The 19,919-nt window shown below is 44.2% G+C and overlaps 2 long non-coding RNA genes across 2 annotated transcripts in view; one reads left to right on the top strand and one right to left on the bottom strand.

Moving 5' to 3' along the window:
- The first annotated feature begins 5,426 nt into the window (after window positions 1–5,426).
- LOC121068723 lies at window positions 5,427–19,305 on the top strand. The gene is made up of 5 exons (XR_005819064.1): window positions 5,427–5,577; window positions 6,506–6,609; window positions 7,450–7,496; window positions 8,727–8,816; window positions 19,075–19,305. It is a non-coding gene; the product is annotated as an uncharacterized LOC121068723 (long non-coding RNA).
- The window catches only part of LOC121068725, a 29,193-nt gene continuing 22,548 nt past the window's right edge, over window positions 13,275–19,919 (bottom strand). Inside the window, exon 4 of the long non-coding RNA XR_005819066.1 lies at window positions 13,275–14,917. This is a non-coding gene — a long non-coding RNA (uncharacterized LOC121068725). The remainder of the gene's footprint in view (window positions 14,918–19,919) is intronic.

Here is a 19,919-nt window from a genome sequence, read left to right on the forward strand (position 1 = left end):
TGTCAATGTCGTAGTTGTGGCTTAGGCTGGTGAGCAACTCTCTGCTCAGCACACTCAGAGGCCAGGCTAGGCCTAAATCCCTCAAGTACAAGTCTTGACACTGGACGCTAGTGCATGCTTGAGTAGAGAAACACAGCTCCCTTTTCTCCCCATCCAAGAACATTATAAACCTTCTCATCCCTTGGCAGATCCCAGTTTGCAATTCAGGAGAGATAGGTATAACCCCTTTTCCCTAAGAAGGAGCATTATGTAGAAGTGACCTCTTTCTTCCCAGAATGACTGGGCCCCCCCAGATCCCAGCTTTTATGGTAGACAGACTTGAATGTGGTTGGAAGGGCAGAGATATTTCAGGTCTTCACCAACTTCAAAAGTAAAGGAGAAGGTAAAGCTGAAATGTACTTAAAAAATTAAGGAATCTTAATCATTCTTTAAAATTCCCCTTCACCATTCCTTCCACTTATGCATCCATATTTGTGTTTTACCTTCCCACCAGCATTTAAGCATTTTCTTTTTAAATTTGTAAAAGTTCTTTCTGAGTTTCCACAGCTGGACTCAGGTCACATTTCCCCCAAATAAAAAGCTGCAGCATCCCTTCCTCCTCTAAGTTTCAGTACTGCTTGGATTTAAGCCTGCACTGAGTCGTGCACTTCATGCAAACGACAGAAGCTTTGCAAAACTTTTGAGCTTTCCGTTCATTCATCTTGACCATTTAATCTGCACTTCCTTTAAAAGATTTTTTAAGTATGAAACTATTTTCAGTTTATTGTTATCAGATAAACTACAGTGTATCGAGCACCAGAAGGAATAAAGTTGAATGACAGACAACTTGAGCAAAGGCAAAATTTAATCTTCACATCTCAGCAAAGACTGGTGGAATCTGTAAAATCTAAAAGACTATTTTGAGTGCTAGAAGAAAGCATCTCAAGAACCTTTTGTTTAAATAACAATATTATTGTTTAAATTTGAAGTTAAGAAAAGCAACTATGGCATATCACAGATGGACCAAAATTTGCCTAAGATAGATCATTAAAGGAAAACAGAAACATAACTGGACAGTAGTAGCTTTAAAAGTTAAGAAGATCAAGACCAAGAGCAGAATTAGCAAATCCAGAAGAAAACTACAACATGCCTTGCTTCATTGCTTATGCATGACTGCAGCTTTAGTGTGCTCAGTAAATCAGTCTGAACCTTGTATTCACACTGGCTTTTTAGAAAGATCTATCACACAGGTAATTCTTTAACTTTTGTATTTGGAATTAATTTTGCTTTAACCAACCAAAACGTATCCTTTAAATACGAACTTAAATATGCAACTACCAGGGTAGGAACTGTCATTTTCAATTATAAATTTGTCTCCGAATCCTATTAGTTCATTTCTATTTCAAAAGAGTAAAAGGAAAAGAGACAGTACCACCCATAAATCTACTTTAATTTTCTGGTTCGGTTTGATTTCACTGTTCATGGATAAACATTAGATGTGATGCAAGAGGTTAATGTGGCTTTTCTTAACACTTTTCCTGCAGAAAGCTATGCCACAGCAACTGGGGCAGCACAGAAGATGTGTTTGTGTTATGCTCTTTTTTGCATAGTCCACGATAAGAAAGTAAATTTTGACTCTAAATTTGGTTTCTGTTCTCAAAGTACAGCCAAATCAACAGTGGATTTGCTCAGGTGCTTTGGGATTTCAATAAAAATAGTTATAAGTATGTATATGGGGCTTTTAATACTACGACTTTTCAATTTTTCAGTCTTAAATTTATTACCAGAAGAGTGAATTTGTAACTTGTAAACAAAAGAGCAAGAATTTCTTTACTGAGTCAGATTTCCCAAGGACTTGGACTGTAGGCTTCTTGGCAACAGTAAGAGCTTTGCCTTGGTCACTCTCCCTCAGACAGACTAGATGAGTGGCATGCTTTACAGTGTGGAGATGCATTCATTTCATGTTGAATTTTACCTGGAACTTACCAGATTTAACAACTGAGACATCTTTGAACACCAGGAGTAAATCCTTACTCAATGCAAACAATGAGGGAAGGAGGTGCAGATTTCAGAGTTACAGATTGGGAACAACATGGCAAAACTATCACCTTACCAAATACATTTAATAACCTTATTTTTTGAGTCAGCTGTTGTTAGATGAAGGCTGTAATTTGCTTTGGATGTACCATATTTAAAGGTCTTTACCCTCAGAGCATAAAAATTCAGGAGTAAGATCTCCCTTCCACAGAGAGCAAGCTGGGAGAATTTGTAACAGAGCCAGAGCACAATAAAGCCCTGTCTTTCAAAGATAAGCTGAAAAGACCTTTCCACTGGGAACTAACCACTTAGTTAAATAACGTTATGCCAAGTTTTAAAAGCTGCTTTATCTAGGACTTTACAGAGTGGCTGTACAGGGTGTAACTAAAGGGCCAGTAAAAAGTATAAGAAAAGGGCACACGTACATAGCTCTTCTCACTATACTCTCAGCGTTTGCTAGTATATAGACTCAGAGTTGCAGCCCCCACAAAATGCTCCTGATTCCTTGGTGCTAAAGCAATTGCTTCAGCCAGCTGCATCCAAGACATCCTTGCTCCATCCTTTTATTCTTGTGGGAAAGCATGCATGGGGCTCTCTCAGATCTTTCTGACTTCCAAGGGTGTGAGGTGGCAATATAACCCTTCTTCCAGAAGGGAGAAAGCAAAGGATGATAGTTCACCACAGGCATCTTTTAATTTTTTAAAAGGAAACAAATCAGGCTAACTAAATTTGTAACACTGGAGATATTTTAGGCCGACCTGATGGTCAAGATACTCCAGATCAACTAAGAAGAATCATCAAACTGAAATTGGGTTCCTTTAAATGATATTAATTGTCCTCAGGACTCTGCATACCACTCCAGTGAACTTTGGAGCTTGAGACTGTCATATGGATGAATGCTGGATGAGCACAAAGATAAGCTGAGAGTCTAACCAGCATCTCTTCTGCACCTCTTGACTGATCAGGAATGTCACCCCACCCATCTCTGGGGTGCCAAAAACACTGGGCACCCCAATGTTAGTGTTATTTCTGAAAGACTGATTCTCATCCTAGCCCCTACGCTGGCGTTAGCAAAGACATACAAGGCAAAAAAAGACATTTGTTTTCCACAGGCTCCACTAAGCATGCACTGCTGAAAGCAGGAGGAGGCTGTTTATACGCATAAGCCAAGCAAATCAGGAGCTGGAGTTGCTGACAGCCTGCTGGAAGAGCTCTGGTTTTAGGTGGGCTGCTGGGAAGGCTCACCCATCAGCTGTTCCCATCCCTGGGTTCCACTGTGCCCCATCCTACCATGGGGTCGTGCAAGGCTGTGAGATGTTACAAGACTAACTGAAGGGGAAAACAGATCACTGGGATTTTAAGATGTCTGTGCTTTTCTCCAGGCTTTGTTCTCCAGCACCGTTTCTCCAGAGAAGCTGACTACGTAGCTTTACCAGGCTCTTTTAGCCCCCTGACAGTCCCTCAGGCATAAAAAGGAGGACATTTATTTTTCCCATAGATACCTCCAAATTCAGAAGTAATGCAGGCTATTCATCAGTGTCAAGTTTTGAGCTTCTTCATAAATCTCTTCACAACAGATTTTTCAGATAATAAATATTTATCGACCTGGAAAATCTGACTTTTTGCAGACTTCCTCACTCGTAGCAACCCAAGTAAGTACCGCATTTTCATACAGATATTCTCCACCTGCAAATATCCACTGTCCTTTAAAAATGTTAGGGCTGACATTGGATTATTTTGGGGGCTACTTCTGCATTATTATCACACACACACCCCATAACCCACAATAAACCACACCAGAAGGGTTATTGTGGGAAAGGAAGCAGACTAGGAGAGACCAAGAACAGGATGACAGGATAAGCTTCCCTTGGTTAAACATCCCAAATGGTTATTGAATCACAGGGGTTTTATACTTACTCATAAAGTATACTTGGAAAAACACAGAACTACACAGGAAAAACAGCCATCTAGGTAAATACTGTAGACAAAAACCAGACTTTTCAATAACTTATTTTCAAGCCCAACTCATCCTAGCAGTAGGGAAGGATCAGCTCTAGCCTAGCTCCCTCCAGTCTCCTCCAGTGCCCTCAACACATGGAAGCAACTAGCCTAAGTCCTACAGAAACACCCACTAGCCCTCCAGTCCAGTCACCCCCTGCCCCACTTTCACTCAAAGCAGCAACTTCTTTGCTGGGCTTGGACTGTCACCACAAGGCCAAGTTAGGATGCACCCAATCCAGCTCAGCAGGGCCCCCAGCAAGGCAGAGCCATGGAGAACTGGAGAGCAACCCTGCTGCAGTGTCAGCAGAATATGGACTGATGGGCAAGAAGGCTGAAACGGGGTGCTGGGCTGTGGGCAGGGTGGTCCCAGGTGGGGCTCATCAGGGCCATTAAGGCCTAGGAGGGCCCCCAGGGCCCTGACACTCTTCCCAAATACCTTTATCCAGTGCAGTATGGATTGTAACCCTGCAAGGCACAGTGGGCGTGAAATTCACAGGCAGACTTCGGTGGAGGTCTTACCTCTCACCTTTGAAGGGTGAACTCACCTAAGGGGTCTCAGGGTTGTGTACCCACGCACACAGCTCTCCTACCATGAGAGACCCTCAGCCAGGTGATGGGGAGCAGCAGCAGCAGCAGCAGGTCCTTCATCCCCATCCAAACCCACCTGTGGCTGCATTCTCTCCTGCCCTTTCCTTGGGTGTGGTGCCGGCACAGAAATCCCTCTTCACTCCTTCCCTGTAGCCTGGGTTGGGGTTTGATGCAGCATCCAGAGGCACCACTCGGCAACACGTCTGCAATTTAAACGTTGCTGCCTGCCACCTAACACAAGCTGGGTTGCAAAACCATGCAGCAGAACAATGCAGCACAGCAGTGCTGACCCTTGATATATCTGCAGATTAACCCTCTCTGCTGCATCACTGCAGCATGCAGTACATTTTATCAGTGCTTGCTTTCTCTACAGCTTCCTGCAGTCCCAAGCAGGGGAACAGCTGAGGCAATAGCCATTTGCCACCTAATGGCACAGGGGGACTTCCCACAAACACAGTTTACCCAAGAGCCATCTGCTCTCCCATGTAGTCAGGAATGTTTTTCTTGTGTAAGGAGTTTTCCTGATCTCATTTATACAACCCTCTGAGGCATATTAAGCCCAAAGCCTAATTGTTTTTGAGCTGAAGACATATTTAGACAGTCAGGGTCTAAAATCATGTGTTCTGAAGTCTAGTTGTGGTTAATTGCCAAAAAAAAAGTGAAAGGATTAAAATATTCTCTACTTTTCTCTTGCCTTAGCCTCTGTCTGAACTCCTCCAGTTTGTTTTTGCTAGCTCTCTTCTTTACAGCCAAGGCGAGTCTCACACTGCGTCGTCCCAAGATGCACGAACAATTTCAAAGTACTTTGTTCTTCTGCGGATTCCTCACCCTTGCTGGAAGAGCATTATTAATCACCTAACCATCCCCCAGGTCTCCAAACCAAAGAGGCCGTGCTCCCTGCAGAAGCATCTTCCCAGAGCCTCCCGGCTGAGCCTTCCCATTCCCCTGCTCCTTCTTCTGCTGACCCCCCGAGTACGTACGAATTGTGCTGACTTTTTAAAAGAAATGACTGCAGGTGCCTAGCACTTTGTTTATTCTGGCAAGGCTGAAAATAGCAACCGCTAACAAATATTTTGCCCTTCACAAGGCTTCTCGCAGAGATGCAGCTGTTATCTCATCTAGTAAAAGTGCCAGCCCTGAGGGGAAAACAGACACTTAATTAGGTTAGGATAAGCTTCAAAAAGGTGACTATCTAAAATTAATACCCATAATGCTGTGTGGGCTTGGATCCTCAAACTGAATCCTCGCTTGTGTGGTAGGGAACAATTATTTTCAGCTTTTTGTTTCCCATGCCTGTCTCTCACGGCCTGATGATTCTGTTTAATCATCAAAACCAGCATGGAAGAGGAAAAAGCATGGCTTTGGCAAGGTGGATAGACCCCCCGGGACATAAAGTTGAACTTCTAGAGAATATATCACCCTCCGGACTCCTGAATTCACAAATCTGCTAAGGCACAGAGCATCCACAGAGTCCATTCGGGTTTTACAGTGAGACCAATGCATTTTGCAGAACTTTGGGATTTTTGTCTGTGCCCTGTGAAAATCCCCACAACAAATGGTGGAAGCTGAGACACCTTTTCCCCAGTAAACTTTAGCACCTTAACACAAGAAGCTTCCTGTAATTAGGGACATACTGCCAAATTTGCAAAGAACAAATCCAGGCCACATTAAATTATTATTATTCATTCCAAAATAAAGAGGGTTTTGGACAAAAAAGCCTCCAAAGTGAGATAAGGAACTATTTTGAGCCTCTACCATCCGTACGAAAAGGAAAAGTTATTCAAGCACACTGCCTTTTTCGTAAAACAGCAATTACAATAATAATACAAAACACATTTTTTTGGGGGGGGGAGGAAATTGAGCCACACGAGAGCCTCACCAAGACATTTCTATCTCACAGTCCACTGCAACAGCGTCACCGAAAGAGCTCCAACAGAGAGACTACGCAAAAGGTCACACTTGAACATTTATAATGGCTTAGTCTGAAGGATCGCAAAACTCCAGGTACAATCCATTAATCCATTTTTTTGCAACACCCCATCATCCCTTTTTATTGAAATTCAAGAAGAGAGACATAAATCATGGGCCTTCCTACTTCTTTTTTTACATTAAGTCTGCTCTGAAGGCTTGAAAGTTTGCCTCGAACGTTTATGAGGACAACCAGGGCGGTCTGTCAAGGCTGCTTCCCTGCTCATGTATATAAAACTATTTTTAAAATTATGGGGTAGTATAGTCTGGTTAAGAGGCAGAAGGGATTAAGCCTGATTTAAAACACTTGAGGCTAAACAATGTTTGATATTTAAACAAAAATACCTTCCTGGGATTTCGTACAGGGTATGTCAAGTTATATCTGTAGCTTCCCATAAGCACAGAGCCACACTCAGGAACTTACTGCAATTAAAAATAAATAAGCCATATCCTTGTATCAAGCCTTGAGAAAGTAAATGTAAAGGAGACTGGAGCCAAGAAGTTCTAGGACGGTAAAACATTATTTTTAACAGTTTTGACTATGAATGCATAGGTAGAGAGAAGATCAGAAAGCCCCAAGCCTGCAGCAAATAAGAAGTGACACCTCACAGTTTAGCTTCCAGTGTAGACTACCATCCGATTTTTCCTCAAATTTGGCAATTTCTCTGCCCCACTGCTCATAAGGCAAATGACTATTGTAAGAAAGATGGAAATATTCCACTGCCCCACACAGTGTAAGGAAATAAAAGAAATCGCCTTCATTTCTCTGGATGGATTCCAGCCTCTGTACATTTTGATAGTTAAAACAACAATAAACATTCAGACCCATCCATAAAACGAATCATTAAAATTCCACCGTTTCTCCCGTCTCACCAGGGGAAGAAAATCGGTCTGAAATAGGCATTGTTATAGAAGACTCCAGGGTAAGTACAGCAGCTTCTCTTCCAGAGAATTTTCTCCATATGCCCTGGGCCATGGCTCTGCTTTTCCCATGAAAAGCATGCAACACAAAACGCCTGGACAAGCCAGGATCCAGGGCCACGAGTTACAGAAGGGTAACATCCATCACTGCTATCCCTTTTGTAACACTCCAGCTCAGACAGCAGCAACGAGGGCTGGAACAAGCTTTGGCTCAGAGCTCCCTCAGGCCAAAAGCAACACCTCGTGGGCTGCTCTACAAAGTTACCTCATAGCTGGATGATAGCTCGTGGATACGAGCTGTCTAGCCCCGCTTCTATTGCTTGTGCAGATAGCAACCCACAAGTGCTTCAGTTGCTCCAGCTTGTTCTCTTTACTTAATTTCTCAATTCATAACCTGATGGCATCTGGAGCTCCCACCTGTAAGGTGGTACAAAATAACGAGCAGGGGGCTGTTTCGGTGAGCTCGCCCTGGCACAGCAAGAGCAAGTTCAAGAGCAAGAACAAAGCTCCAGGCATGGCCCACGGTGAGCACACTTCACAAAGCTCCTGCAGCTACAGAGGCTTCTGTGCACAAGTGCACAAGATGGGTCCAGGTCTTGACATTACGACACCCCAGAGAACTGGGCAGGACGCATCTCCTTCAGTTTCCAAGGATTTACCTTGAAGAAGTCACCGTGTCACAGAATTTATGAATAAAAATTAGAATTTAAATATTTACTTTAGTCAAGGAAAGGAGCTGAGGGAAAGTAAAGGCCTTAAAATCTTATGCAAAAAGTAAACACTGCTGGATCTTGTCCGTAAACGCGTTGCTGAGACCACAAACCTTACTGAACCTTTCCCAAAACTGTATTGAGTTTCAGACTTCACGACGAGTCCAGCTGAACTTTGCCTGATTTCTAAATTTTGGCAGAACTGTTGGAGTTCTAGTTACCAGATGCCAAATAATCATTCTTTCAAGATAAAGGGTAACTCGAATCATAATCATTCATGTTGCAAAACTACAGAAGTAGCTGGAGTTACACAGGGGAGCAGCCTGACCCACCATCTTCCAACATTAAATGAATTACAGGAGGAAATTTAGCATTTTTATATTTTACTTTTACAGGTCATTAAATACCAATGTAATTGCTGTGCTGTTTCATTTCTAGAACATGAATTCTAATTAATAGCATTGCAGTCAGTTAATTTAATATGGTAATAGCTCCAGAATAGCTTAATTGTTGTCATTACAGAGCACCTGCAGATGTTCAGCCAATCAGCCCATTCATTACCTGACCACTCTCATGTATGCCTATGGAGAGAAACCTCTGCCTGCAGGAAAGGTAATAAAATGTTTCCAGCACTACTGCTGGAAAAAGCTTTGTCTTTTCCAAGGGTGAAAGGTCTAAGGGGAAGGAGGTGGTTGTAGTTAGGCAGGAGAATTTTTTTTTGACATCACTGGCATTTTAGAGAACGGAAGTCTCTCTGAATGTCTGTAACCAGAAGGTGCTGTCCTGCACTGCCTTTCACTTGCAGGGCTGTTTAATTCAGCCTCATGTTGCAGATGTCCATGAGCTCTGTATAAGTCAGCACTGGTCCATTTCTATGTCATTTAAAGCAAATTTTTATGTAGACATGATTGGGAAGAACCGGATGGCACTATTCTCACTGCACTTCATGGCACCCATCTGGATGGAAAAAAAAATCCCGTGTCGTTCCTGGAGACCTGGGAGAAGGGGGAAAATTGACAAATATACTTTATAAGTTCAGCTCTTCTCACCAAGAAACTCTTCTTTTAAGGTGTACCTTTTGGTTATACCTGGGCAAGAAAGCAAACTGCTACAGCAGTGCCTTGTCTTTGCCTTCCTAAAGACTCACATTTTCTTTATGACTTATGTACCTCTGCGTGCACCTGGAATCTTAAAAACCACAATCAAAATGAAGACCAGAACTTTCATGGAAGTGAAATACTACTTCCAATCTGAAGGTAAAGAAACAAAGGCAAACAGAGAGAAGTGCCTTTTCACAGCCACATCAGTTAAGCAACATGTGCAACAACCTGGAATCACAGAAAAATGGAGGTGGGCCAGGACCTTGTCTTGCCCACGCCCCCACTCCACGCAGGGGCACCTTTAAGGAGAGAGCAGGTTGCAGGGGGCCTCCTACAGACAAACTCTGTGTATCTTCAAGGATGGAGACCCTACATCTTCCCAGGGCCATGTGTCCCTGCGCTGCACCCCTCTCCCTGGGACATTTCTGACCCTGTACTGAGCTGGCATCTGCCTCGCTGCAGGGTGTGACTTCTGCCCCTGTGTGCCTTGCGCTGTGCAGCTCTGGGAAGAGCCCGGCTCCATCTCCTCTGCCCCCCCAGCTGGCAGCAGCAACCGGATCCCCTGAGTTGTCTCCAGGCTGAACAGACCAAGTCCCTTCATCTCTCCGCACACTGCCATTGCTTGCAGTCAGAAGGCAGCGTGCCTTTATTCTGGGCTTGAGCTGCAGAGATGTGCCTGTCCTTGTTTCCACGTCAGGGTCGGTAGCTCTTCACAACTGGCATGCGAGACTGTACTTTGCCTTCCTAAATTAGAGACTCTGCGTGGTGGTGGGAAGCCAGCGGGAGATGCTGCTTCTTCGGCGGGTAGGACAGTGCCAATCTGCCTACAAGGAGCGCCGGGCCTCGGCGTGAACGAGAGGCTCCTGGCAAGCGTAGGTCCTGGGGCTCCTCTCGTTCCCAAAAGCTGTCTTCCCCCAAATGCTGCAGGCCTCACCTCTTTTCTCTGCTTGGAAATCCGCCTGCAGTTAGTGCAGCCTGAGTTATCTTGGTTGTAATGACTCAAATAGATGTAACCTTGTTTCCAAAGCATGCTGCAGGATGTAAAACAGGAAAGAACTGTTCATCTCTTTGTGAAAGGCAATGGGCGTTCTCTACAATTTATTCAGGCTCTTACTCTCTCTGCAAGTCAAAACTTGCAACGTTAATAGAGGCTCAATCCTGACAGCCTTTAAAAGAGGAGGAGGACAGATGACCTCTGTGGCATGCGCTCTAGGTTTCTACAGCACAAGAAACATTATAGCATCATTTTCAGGAGAGGAGAGAAATTTCTGGCAGAGGAGCAAGACTGAGCGAACAAGCTGAACTTGCCCTGCGATGTCTCCCCTCAGTAGCAGAGACCTGATTTTGCTTTGAGACTTGTTCAAACACAGCGAAGTAGCAGCAGATTTCAGCACAGAATAGAGCCTTAATTCACAGCTCGGTAAATGTGCCCTTTATTCTGCTTCAGTACAGATCATCCTTATCTATATATTTGACATCCAGGTTCACTAAGTCCAGGGACTATTGTGAAGCAGAACTATAAAAGAACATTCATTCTGATTTAGTTTTGTAATTAAGCTGAGGTCCTTGGGTCTAATTCAAGGCCATTTCAATCTCTAAGCTTCTAGAAGAGTTGTTCCGATTTTATACCAGCATGTGTTAAAGAAAATACTGGCCTCTTTTCCTGGAGCTGGACTTGCACAATGCTTACATTTAAAAATAATCCCACTGAGACCCCCATAGCTGCTTTGATTGCAAAAAGCCAAATGTTCCTATCCACTACACAGTGAGGAAAGGAGCAAAGGGCTTTGCGAACTGGAAGAAAGGACGAGACAAAAGCGCAGATGAGACGGGAGAGAGCTTTGCCCCATATTCCTGTGAGTTTGCAGAATCCCTTCCATATAAATATTGAAAAGTTTGATATCTGCAAGTTTCGGAGAAGCCAGCGAGCAGTCCCTGGAAAGGGCATAACCCGTAACAACCAGCATGTTTTTCAGGCAAAGCTAAAGCTGCTTGCAGCAGCGTTAGCAGGAGCTCAGCGCAGCTGCAGTCGCCCCTTGCAGCACAGAGCATAGGTGAAGCAGCTGTAAGGTGTGAAGCATAAGCTGTGAAGCAGTAAGGGCAGTGGGATAGCGAGCTACAGCCAAGCAGTGCCCCTGCCTCGATGGAAACGCTGCCCTGCTGAGCCTAGCTGGAGCAGGGCCCCTCTGCTGGCTGCATGGCTGCAGGGAGGTGCAGGTGAAGTCTCCTGAGCACTGCCCACCCCAGTGCGTACCCCAGCCTTTCCTCTCTTGCTGCAGGGAAGCCTCGGTTCTGCAGTGTGCACAGGCTGTTCGCAGAGGTCCTCTCTATCTCTCACGCTGTCACAAACCGCCTCCCTGTCCAAGAAGGCGCTTTGGGTTTATGTCTCAGCTTGCTGACAATTTCAGCTAGTTTTCCCTTCCTAACGACAGTAGAAAGGTAGGAGGCTTTCGGCCAAGATGAGCGGGAACTAGCACAGAAGCAGAGAAATGACCCCCCGCAGTTTCACGGGTGCTGAAGTCTGATCAGCATTTGGCTGACAAGTAGGAAAAAAATGAAAGAGATGTGCTATCTTCGCCTTCTTTTGCTCTCAAGAAAGACCTTGAAAGGTTTAACATCACTGAGACTGGGAACCTGAAGAAGAGAGACATGGGAGGCAGAAAAGAGCTGACCCCAAGCTGACTCTTCACTCTCTCCTCTGTGATTCACTGCAACTCACCCACCTGACCTGCGGACAACTCCCTCCAGGAAGAGAAAATAATCTCTTTAAAGGACATTTTTCTCTGAATAGAGAATGCTCAGTCATCTACAGTTTCCTCTCTCAGCATGTGAGAGATTGCAGTCTAGAGTGGAAACAGGAGGCCTGTCACGGCAGGGAAGGTGAATAAGGTAAGTTATCTGCTACTGAAACAAATGGCGTCTCAAAAAGAAGAAGAAAAAAGAAACCCACAAAAAATAAGAAAAGAAAAAAAAAGAGAGAGAGAATCATCCAGATCAAAGATGAACAAAAGAGTCATTACCTCGCTGAGAAAAGTTACCTGTGTTCTGTCTGCTATCTCAGCAATGCCACCAAACTATTTCAAAGGGAGAGGAGTGTTAGAGTACAAACAAGAAAAGCAGTAAGAACAGCACGGTGAAGTTTTGTTCAAGAGAAATCAGAAACTCTGAGATGTTTGTGCCAACACGCTAGCGAGTCCTTTGCAACAGCCCTGTTTGACATCAGTCCCCGGGTGGGATCTGTCCTGTGTGTGTTCACCACTAGCTGGCCATGGAAAGATGTCAGACTGACGGCTGGACAGACTGTACTTCCACTGTAGCCATTGGTCTTTTTGGAAGTGGTTGGAGCTGGAAGGAAATGCATGGAAATAGAACTGCTTCTCCTTTTACTGCAAAAAATAAGCAAACCAAAGCAAAACAGGCGGTGTTTCTCTTCCTCTGCTTTTCCTGGATCTGAGAGGACAGAAAGGTAAAATAAAATCTGGTTCAAAAGGTTAACAGATTTTCAGCTCCAGGGAGTTATCACTATCATAAATTTCATTATTTTTACTTAATGATACATCTTACACACGTAACGTGTAGATAAACTGTGTGCACGTTAGCTTCTGTTGGGAAGTAAAGAACAATGTAACCAGTCTTCCTTAAATTTAGACATTTTGGATTTAGAAAACCATTCAACGCTCTGTTCTGAGCTTATACATGCAAGCCTTAACATTTATTGTAGCGTACTGTATTTTGCTCCTTTTTAACACAGTTGTGCCAGTCAGCAAAGAGTTTATTCACAGACCTTCCTAGTTACGATTTTTCCAAAGGAAATTTATTTTCCAGGGTCGTTTTAAAAATATATTCTATTCCAAGCTGTTGGAGAGCGTTTTCCTTTGAACGGATTTCCCTCTTTGTTCTCCAGCTGGCAGCCCACTTGCACGGGGTATTTCCAAGACTCACTGCTCACATGCGAGATCCCAGCGACAGTGCAGAAGCCACCACTGAAGATGTGTGATATTGGGTCAGCTCCCTAGCAGGCTGATCTAACCTCCACAGACGAGTTGTTAAAAGCCAGCCACTTCCATCCCCCAACTAGAAGCCTGCACGCAGGGGGAACATTAATCTGGAAGGCTCCCCACTGTACTCTCTGGGGTCATTTGACCAATTCCTATTTGCAGTAACATTCAAGTGACTACGGAAAGATGTGAGCATAGCTTAGGTAATTGCTCAAGTGCTAAGACTGTTTTTTTCTCATTCTGCAGCCGATTCTCAGGCCCCCTTAGCTGGTGAGAATGCAGTTGGCTCTTGAGATTTAGAACTATGCCATATGCCACAGCTTCAGCTAAAAATGTCTTAGCTGCTGGACATCACACAAAGCACATGCCAATTCCCTGAACCACTGCTCAACCCTTAGACAGACCATTTCTTTTTCTAACCATGATAACTGACTGTTGGTAGGGATTCAAGAGGAGAGTAGCAAATACCATGTCATGGCAGCGAGGAAAGCTAAATCTGTTCAACCCTTGGCTGAATTTGTCCCTTTCTGCTATCAGGCAAGGGTGACAGATGAGACATTGCCTTAACCTGATGTAATTAAAAGATAGACCTGGGGGGGAGACAATACAAGTGACAGCTGTCAAAACAAAGTTCAGGAACAATATTCAAGTGCCTCTTATCACTGTTTATTCATTCAAAGGCTGTAGTAATAGAGAAAAGCGTGCGTACAGCTGCACATGCATGTCTGTACTTGGGAAGACAAGCAGTCCTTGCAGGCTTTGCCCGGAGCTGTGCAATGCTTTGGTGATGGTTGTTAGCAGACCAGCTCAGTACTGTGTATCTGTGCCTACCACTAGACGGTGTTTCACATTTGCAGCAGGTGGAGCCCAGAGATTCCTTGCTTGATGGTCCTTTTTCTCCATCCCAGGGATGCTCAATGGACATAAGTCAACTGAAATTGTGCCTTTGGTTTAGGCCACTTCTGGCTTGACAGTGCTGCCTTTGTAGTTAAATGTGAGTACTATAAATGAAGAGTGTTTGGCTAGATTTTACTCTCTGCAGCAGGGATGGTCAGGAAAACCACTGCCCTATCTTACGATGGTAGTCTGGCTGCCTCCTTGGCAGCCTTCAGCTGGCTGGATCCTTCCCACTTCCTTCAAGCACAGTTGGCACCTGAGGAGTCCCACAGGATTCCACCCAAAGCGAAAACAGGTCTTCCACACATCAGTCTGAAGAGACAAATTCTGGTGTCCGAGCCATTTTTCTGGTTCTGTTCACAGGGACTGCTTCCGGGTACCCTATACTGCCACACACAGGGAAACTATACCTGATCCACTTGTAAACGGCATGTGGCTCCGCAACCACAGGTTTGTCACTGCTGTGACAATACTGTGCTGTCACAAAAACGCCAATGGTCATCCTTAGATGGATGAAGCCAAATGCCACTCCAAGCTGTATAAATAGGAATACAAGTAGAGCCTAAAAGACATTTATAAAATAAGAAACTCATATTCGATGAAGAGCTGGTAAGGCATGGTCTGGATTACTGCACCCAGTGTTGGTGGCCCACTTCAAGGAAGAGATTCAGCGAAAGCGTGCAGCATGGAATGATCAAAGAGACTGGAAAGATTTAATCTGGAAAAGAGAAGGCAGAGGAGAGACTGGTGAGCCTCACGTACACAAAATGCTACTGCAAAGCAGGGAACTGGCTCTTCCCAACGCCTGTTGCAATAGGCCAGAATTAATGGCTTCGATTGCACAAGGGGGATGCAAATTTGACATTAGGAAAGCTTTCTAGTGGGAAGGTTAGGTTAGCACTCAGACTGCCTGGGGAAGTTGAGAAGTCTCCATCAGTGGAGGATTTTAAGAAGAGGTTAGACAATCATCTGGTCAGAACAGTTAGGAGGAGAGGATTCAAGGAGCTCTCATACTCTCTTCCAGTCCCATTTTTATAGTCCTGTAACAGATTTTTTTGGATCAGTTTAGCTGTAGCTGTCCTTTCCAGACTCCTGCTGGCAGGGATGACATTTGAGAAAAGTGATGGGTAAAAGACTTCAGATGGTGTTTCTACATTTGCTTTGCATACTACCACGCTCACTGAAACTCCCCAAACTTTAATGAGTTAATCCATCAAAACAGTGTTTTTTTGTTTCCAAACCTGTAAGTTTGTAGTGGGAGCAGGGGTGGATATTAAGCATAATGAAACCTTAATCCGAGGAGCTCCTGAGTGGTTTGCCTTTGATTTTGTGGTCATGGTAAGGTTTAGACACACACATGCATGTAATGTATACCAGAGAATAACTTAATGGCATGATTTTATAGCATGGCAAGTTCACTTGAGCACAAAGCATTCATGGTTCTCCTCACAAAGATCTCGGTTCCTTAAGCCTCGCTCCTGCAGGTAATACCCTTGAAACAAAAGGTACAGAACCCACGAAGGAGACAGCACAGCTCATAAAAAACAGTGTCAGGACTATGAGATTTTCAAGGCCAAGGCACCAGTTCATACCAGTTAGCTATTACTCTTGCATGACATCCTTGTAACTACTGGCAGCTGGGAAAAGGAAGATGTTATCTGGAATGAAAATCAGAGATTAGGCTAAATTTATATTCCTGCTGCCAGTAAAAACACCAACACAGGAGGCCAGATTTTAAAAAAGAACATGTGTCAATATGCGGATATGCATGTGTTATCTTTTAACACTGGGTGTTCCCCGCTGCTGTACAGGGAATTTAAAGATCTGTTGCCATCAATAACTTATGTATCCAGCCTTGTTTGAGCTTCATTGTTACATCTTACTGTTCCTATTTTCTATCACAATTCAAGATTTTGATATATATTTTTAAAGGGAAGCCGTAATTTTTCCCTAGTGTTTTATTTTCTTCTGAATTTCTGACCTAACTATAAACAGATTTTAGGTTTCCATATTTCATGCACGTATCAAGACAAAGTCTCACCTGAACCTTCCTCCCATCCCTTTCTCACACCTTTCCTTCTAGGCTTTACCTTAGATTTCAGGATTCAAATTTTTGTATAATGCAAAGTGAGTCACTTTTTGGAAACTCTTCTTGCAGTGGTACAGGAGTTTTTGTGGCAGTGTGATGTGCCTTCACAAAGCACAGACCAGAGGAATCTCTGTTCTGTGTTTTGTGTTTGCCCATGTGAGACACATTTCAGTGCACATTTCATGCTGAGCCAGGGATCCTCTGGTCTTCGAGTATAATTCCCACTTATAGCTGTGGGCATTAAATGAAGTTAACAGGTGACAAGTTCAAGGTAAACAAGAGATTCTTGATGACACTCTACGTGGTTAAGCTGCAAAACATCTTAGCACAGGAATACATGTTAAAATGTATGTATGTTCGAAAAAGGGCAAATTCACAATGAAAAATCTATTAAGGACTCTTGAATCCAAAGGTACTGCCACTGAGCCAAAAATCCCTGGATCTTTGGAGCATTCTGGGGAGGGATCACTACAGGTTTGCTTTGTTCTTAAACTTTTCTCCAGGCTTCCCCATTTAGCTATCACTGGAGACAGGACACTGGTTAGGTGAACTTTTATTCTGAACCTGGGTAGCTCTCTTTTCTTACACAGAATTGCCTGTACATGATGTGGGATGGCTCTGCCCCATAACCTCTAGTTTCACACTGGCAGATGACTCTCAGCTACAAAGCTGGCACTGTAACGCAGACCCCAGCAAATCTGAGGTGCCAAGCACAGGACCTACTCTTTGCCTAGAGCACAGCCTCTCATGAGCTTGCAGTGCAGAGCCACATCATGCTCAGAGCCCCCTGCAGTGCAGACGCATCCAACCACTCTCAAAAGCAATGGCTGTGCTGGGTGGCTCCGTATGGCACCGGGGGGACCTGGAGCAGCAGGGACACCGGGATGCTGCACTGCAGGGTGGGAGGTGTCTTGGCAGGGGACACTGCCCTTGAAAGCACACAGGATTCAAAGGTATGTTCCCAGCTGCAGCCTGGCACATGTCCCCACCTCATCAGATAGTCTGGTGTAATAGTCCCCTGTGGTCCAGAATCTGTGCCTTATTTTCTTCTGAAAGTAGCATAGATATGAATTAGCGGTACCACTTGTCCAGCTTGATATCCTTTCAAAGACACTAAGAAAGACAAAAAAACACCACTTGCCATAGCAACTACCCTGTTGCTAACCCAAAGTTGAGGCTGTTGAAATCTGTGGTCCTTGATATTTCGCTCTTGTTCTAAAAACGCTCTGATTCCTACCGAAACCAACCACATCCCTTCGTTCCGTGTCACGCACAGACCAAGCATGGTGGGTAGAAAGTACAAAGAGATCAAGGTCTCCACAAAGGAATGTAGAAAAACTTTCCTTCAGCAAGCTGCAATGGATCTGTATCAAACAGCATAACTGCAGACAGACAGACAGGTCTCTCCAGATCTGTTTAAAAAATGCTGCAGAGAAAAAAAAGCTAGTGCTCTCGATTAGACGGCTGCCTACCCTGCTGGTGCTTGTCTTTTTCTCAACTGCCTTCTCCGCTGTTATGCAACAAACGCTGTGGAACAAAAAGTGGAACCAAAGCAAACCAACTTAGGCTGAGAGTTTGACACAGCAGAGTACAAGCTAGGCTCCCAAATTCACAGCAAACTTCTCCCAGATTTGCAGAAGCACCGCTGGGTTGGCTGCTGGCTCAGCTTACAAACAGGGAGCTGCATTCCACACCATCAAGAGTTACGAGCCCAGCCCTGAGATGAGGAACCAGGTCCCCATCGCTGGGGCTGTGCTGCATCACTTCCACGGGAGATCGGCAGCGGAAGGCAGGTACCCACCTCACGAGCACCTGATGGCTTTTACTAGAGAACATATATGAGCCCCAGATTGTTAACTCCAGAGACAGAAAGTCAGTGAGAACAGATAATGCAAGCCTCTGTTCCAAAGTCCATGACATAAGTTGCCGTCATCATTTCAGGGGAATTAATTATTCATACAATTCTGAGGATACTGCGTCAGGCTGTACTGAGACTCAGAGCCCTGAGCTCTTAGCCAAAGTGTGCTATTTGGGAAAGCCAATCTCAAACCATTTCCCAAAGAACGGACTCTTATTTGTGCATACTTGCCCAATCAGACTTAAAATGAATTCCCAAGTCTTTGCAGCCTTCACACAGTTCATCAATTTCTCAAGATCAGTCTGGGGAGGTGCAGAGGAAGGCTCATGGTACTTTCATGTTTTCTCATTAAAAAACACCTATTGTTACATTAATAAGACGAGCATCTCAGCAGGACATAGAGCCATGTGACATTTCAAGGCTTTTGAAGAAAATGCACAGAAAGGAAGTGAACCCCAGCAGCTACAGCCAGCAAGAAAACAAGTAAATGAGCTTTTGGTGTGGAGAACAAAGAGGAGGGAGCCAGGGAATAGATGAAGAACGTGGAAACATAACAGAGAAGGGGAGATCATTCTGCCTGGAAGCCTCATTAGTATCAACAGACATAAAAGAATGAAAGACTTCACAGGTCAGACTGTTCTCATGTGTCCACCTCACTGAGGCTAGGACAAAAGGAATTGTCCCATTCCTTCCAGTGCATCACACCCTGTACTGAGCCCCACTCTGAATCGGCTAAACAAACTGGTTACATTTGTTGAGTGTATATATTACACCCTATTTCTTTCTTTTTTTTTTTTTTTTTTTTCCTTTAGAGGAGCCCACAGAGTAGGACAAAGATGCAGAGAACCATGTCTTATCATGGGGCCCGGGGAACCAGGACTCCTAGATTTAGTTACAGTAAAGCCAACATATCTCGTCATTTTTGCAGGCATGTCTCTCCATTTGGGCTCCTTCATCTTCACTTGATTATCCTTCCCTCCTTCCAAACAAACTTCATCTGAGACCATGCAAACCGTGCCTTACAGGGGAGCAATAAATCCTCCCTTTGATGCTGCTGCCATGCTGACCAGCGCCTCTCCACTGGGAGCAGCAGTTAGGCCCCGCCAGACCGAGGGAGTGAAAAGCATCTGTAAATCCTGGCTGCACGTCTAAACACCAACTCCCCTGCTCTGGAGCATGAGCAGCTGTTGGCAACAAAAGCAAGTCAATGTATGCTTTACAGAAATATTCGTAGTGAAAAGATGTTTTTAAAAGTTAGTGGTTTTTTTTTTAATTTTCCTAACTGTTTGAGGTTGCCTTTCCATGAGTCCCATGGTTTGAGAAACGCGAGTTTAGTGCGTACCTGGCTTAATGCATTCCCCACCACACTGAAACCACTCCACCTTTATTGTAAGGGTATCTCCATTTAGCAAGAGAAAAGCATAAACCTTTTATGTACTCACTTCAATAGTTTTCACTTATTCCTGTGTGCTTGAAAAGCTGTCCTTCCAAGTAGCCTCCATACCACACTGTGTTATTCCCACCTCACAGTTTGCTGAACTCTCCCTACATCCCTTCACTTAGACCAAGCAATTCAACTTTTCTGGTCAAAGACTGAGAAAATCTTAACGTCGTCATATGTCCTCAGGCCTTTTAGATATATTTGTATACTTCTGGATTATAATTTGGGGGAAAGTTTTCATAAAGCACATCTTATTCTTGCTTTTAAAACATTTTTTTTTCAGGGTAGGAATGAAATACTTTCACAGAGATGCCACACAGCATAACAAAATC

This window comes from Cygnus olor, chromosome 3, assembly GCF_009769625.2.
Source record: "Cygnus olor isolate bCygOlo1 chromosome 3, bCygOlo1.pri.v2, whole genome shotgun sequence".
Lineage (NCBI taxonomy): Eukaryota > Metazoa > Chordata > Aves > Anseriformes > Anatidae > Cygnus > Cygnus olor.